Source organism: Diceros bicornis, chromosome 30 (assembly GCF_020826845.1).
Source record: "Diceros bicornis minor isolate mBicDic1 chromosome 30, mDicBic1.mat.cur, whole genome shotgun sequence".
Classification (NCBI taxonomy): Eukaryota; Metazoa; Chordata; class Mammalia; order Perissodactyla; family Rhinocerotidae; genus Diceros; species Diceros bicornis.
Genome location: NC_080769.1, coordinates 15658352 through 15662686, shown reverse-complemented (window position 1 = coordinate 15662686; position 4335 = coordinate 15658352). Strand labels below are relative to the sequence as shown.

Sequence of the window (4335 nt, the reverse complement as noted above, 5' to 3'; positions counted from 1 at the left end):
TTGGTCTTTCTCTCTCTTTCGTGACCTTGACACTTTGGCAGAGATACTGGTGGAGTTATTTTGTCATATATCCCTCGATTTGGGTTTGTCTGATGCTTTCTCATGTTTAGATGAAGGTTATGCATTTTTGGCAAGAACACCACAGAAATGGCACTGTGCCCTTCTCAGAGCATAAAGTCAGGAGACATGGTGGTCTCTGCCAAGTTTCTCCATGTAATTATTCCCCTTCCCTTGTCATTAATAAATATCTTAGGGGAAATACTGAGACTATGCAAATATCCTGCTTCTCCTCAAACTTTTACCCACTAATTTTAGCATCCTTCAATATATTTTGCCTCTGATAATTATCAATATGGTGTTTGTCTAACGAAGATTTTCTTTCTTCTTCTTCTTTCTTTTTTTTTTTTTGGATATCTGATCTTATTTGTTACTCTTAGAAAATTTCATTTTTGACTGGACTCAGACTTAGAGGTAGAAGCTCTCAGGACAGCCCCCGTCTCTTGGCAATCTGTTCCTGGTGTTTTTCTTTGGTCTCCTTCACTCTCTTGGCCAAAAGTTCAGCATATTCTGCAGCCTCTTCCTTGTTTTTCTTAGTACACTGTTTCTTCAGAGCAATAGGCCGCCGTTTGTGTTGCAGGACACGTGGAGGAACAAGATGCTGAATCTTGGGTGCTTTGGTCCTAGGTTCTTACCTTTTTTGTCTAGGGGCTTTCTCACAACATCCTAGCGGACATCATCCTCTTTAGAGAGATTGAAAAGTTTGCAGATTCTGCTAGCTCTTTTGAGCCCCACACGACGAGTCACAGTAGTATCAGCGAGTCCAGAAATATCCTTCTCCCCTTTTTTCACAATGAACAAGTTGAGAACACTCAGATTGGCAACCACAATGCAACCCCCAACAGATTTGTGCTTTCTTGCTCCAGTCCTCCTCCGTCTGTAACAGGAATGCCCCTCACTCAATAGCAGGCAGACACGGCCATGGGTCAAGACACCCTGCTTGATGGGGAAACCCTGCTTGTCATTCCCACCACTGATTCGGACCACATAACCCTTCCACTCTTCACCCAGAGCGTCAGCAGCAACTTCTGTGGCCATACGCTTCTCACAAAATGTACAAAGTTGGCATTCATCGTCCACTTCCATGAGTTTCTGGCAGCCAGTGACCGGGAAAGAGATGTTCAGCTTCATCCTGAAGCAGCCGACTACCTCCGAGGCAGCACAAAAAAAGAGGCTAATGAAGACTTTCAATTTTCCTCATTCCTCTATATATATTAGTTGGAATTTTTCTCTAAGGAGAAGCTATCCCTTCTCTCTCAATTATTTATTCATTCATTTGTGCCCTTCATTTTTGCTTGTGTGTTCCCTCTGTTTCCCTTCTTTGCCAGGCCAGTAGGAATTTAGCAAAGCAATAGATAAAAACAAATATCATTTAAAAAGACAACTCCCAAAGTATTTTCAAATTTTTTGCACTATCCTGTCTAACCAGATGGACTAGTCAAACAACAAAAAACTTAGATTAAGATCAGACACACAAACAACATTGATCAAAGCAACATAAATCCCTAAGAAACAAACTGACCAAAAAAAAGACAAAAGTCCTTACTCACTGACTGTGTGTGGTATCTTAGGGGCAAAAATTAAATCAATGCATTTTGACAACCAATGTTCATTTTGTTTGTCTCCAACTCTCTAACCGGGTAAAGTTTCTAAATAAAAGAAGAAGCTAATTGCTTTATTTCAAAATGGATAGTGGTTTTTAATGGTTTATTTTGGCTTGGGGCTTTTTCTCTCCAACCAGGACATCTATTCTTCTTCAGAGAACAAAACAGAAAATAAATTATTGGTACCGAAGTAGTATGAATATTGATACCATCAGATGTGTCTACCCTAAGAAAGATTATTTCCACATCTATCATCAACGAAATGTTTTGCAAAACAGGTTGTTATTCCAACAGATTGGTGTATGGTGAATCAAAAAAGTTTGCATGTGAGGAGAATAAGCATTGATTCTAGAAATGAGCCACAATCTCTTGGGTGGCCTAAGAACAAGTTACCAAACTTGCCTAGACCTGATTTTTCCATCTGTGAAATGATGATAGTTTTTACCTACCTCATTAAGAGATGTCAGACATTAATTAATGTTCATAATGGGCTTGAGATCTGTGATTAAATCTGTTATCCTTATGGAAAACAGAGCCATTCAACCACTGAGGAGCAGTAAACAAATCAGGGGGATGTATAGTCCATGGAAAGAAATACTCAAGAGTGAAAAGTTAGTCAAGAATGAGGAGTGGGGCCTGGGACAAGAACCTCTTTCGGTGTGTAAGTATTCGTGCATTGTTATTGTTCATGGAATTAAGAAATACACCTCTCTGATGTCTCAATATGCGGACTCTTCTTCGCCACACTAAGGTTCTTAACCTTTTTCATGTCATGGATATTTTTAACACTTCAGTGAAGCCACAGACCTCTTCTCATAATGCTTTTTAAATATATTAAAAAGTATGTAGGATTATGAAAGAAACCAATTTTATTAAGGCACAGTTATCATAATGTTTTTAAAAATTTAGTCAGAATTATAGGTATGCTTCTTTATTAAATTAGATGAGATCCAATAGCAGTCTAATAACTACCATAATTTCAAAGTTGTGATGGTTGTAAACAACATTTCAAGATATTTGCAACAACTCTAATGTGATATAAAAATATCCGTGTTTTCTGTTAGTGATAAGGTTAGAGGAACTGCTCTTATTATTGCGGTTTGTTGCCTACATTTATAATTTTAAATTGCTAAGTTTTAGTTGGAAGTTACTGAAAATAAAGATGTATTATTCTTCCCATCCAATTTCACGGACCCTCTAAATTTTATCCATGGGCTTCTTGGGGTATTTGGATCTCAGGTTAAGAAACTCTGTTCTAAACCTATCCTGGAAACCCTCAGATAGCCAAATACTTGATATTATTTCTCCAAGTGCAATCAGGTGATCATAGCTATGGAGTGTTTATTAAAAATGCAAATCTCTTGACCTTTTCCTAGACCTGCCGAATCTGTATTTTTAACAAGCATTCAAGTGACTGATATACACACTAAAGTTTGAGAACTGCTTCAAAGGTGGTTACATCAATACTTATCTTCAATAGAATCACAATTATCAAGCCACAGATTCTTAAATATTAGTTTGAGGTATTATAATATCGTATAATATTATAATATGGTAGGTCTGGAAGGGGCCTAGAAATTTCAATCTTTTAATAGGCCTTTCAAATATTGCGATGAATATGTTCTCAACTCCATTATGAGAAATATTCCTAAACGAAGACACTAAAAGTCAAAGTATAAAATCTGCCCAGGAATGAGAGGAACCCAATCAGGAGCTTTCCATCAGAATCATCATCACAATACTCCACTACCCTTTCCTTTTCTGCACCAGTTAATACCCTTCAAAAGAAAATCTTTAGATAGAAGAATTAAATATGGAATCAATGCATTGTATCACAAAAGATACAAAAGGTGAGTGACATTCTCTGTAACTTTTAACATCATGCTTTAAACTGGTAGGCAAAAATTAAATGTCATCAACAACATGAAAAGCAGAAAAACAGAGTAAAAGGGCTGCAGAAGATCTAAAGATCATCTTGAGTTTCAACTACTTCCCTTTTTCTTCTGCCTCACAAATCTTTATCCCTATCCCAAAAATTCTCTGTAATTTGAGCTTCAGACCAGTAGATCCAATTGTCTACTAAACATTTACCCCTGCATACCACAGACAACTCAGACATGACAACCAAAACTGAACTCATCACATTCCTCTGCAGAATGGCTTTCTCTTTCATATTGTGGGTCTTGGGTATTGGTACCATCTAGCAAGATATTCAGAAATTGTCCTAGACATCTCCCATCTCTCACCAAGTTTTTCTTTGCTAGGGGACGCTTTTGGAGTGATGGTCAGTGTTAAAGCTCCAGCAGTGACCTAGTGTTCTTCATGTCTGCATGTTTGGAGTGCCAGCCTCCAATGTGGCTGATGTCGTAAGATTGACATAGTGATTGAAAGAGTCCTTCTCAGACAGGTCTCATGCCCCAAACTAACTCCAAAAACACAACTGCAGCCCTAGGAAGGCTTAGGAGATGTGGCTTACTCCAGCTCAGATTTCAGACTCTGAAAGAAACACCTTTTATTTCTATGATTCATTTTTTCCTTGTATTTATGTTTTCTTGCCCTTCACTCCATTCAAGTAGTAAGACTTTGAGTTCTAAGTTTAGGGTGTAGTTCTTGGAGAATGCCCTCTCAGACTGCCTGTGATCTAGGCAAGAGAAATTCTTGGGGGTTCACAGGG

At 38.1% G+C, this 4335-nt stretch overlaps 1 pseudogene; it reads right to left on the bottom strand.

Annotated features, from left to right (window-relative positions):
• Positions 1–432: 432 nt before the first annotated feature.
• Positions 433–1188, bottom strand: LOC131394510 (small ribosomal subunit protein eS6-like; annotated as a pseudogene).
• Positions 1189–4335: the final 3147 nt, after the last annotated feature.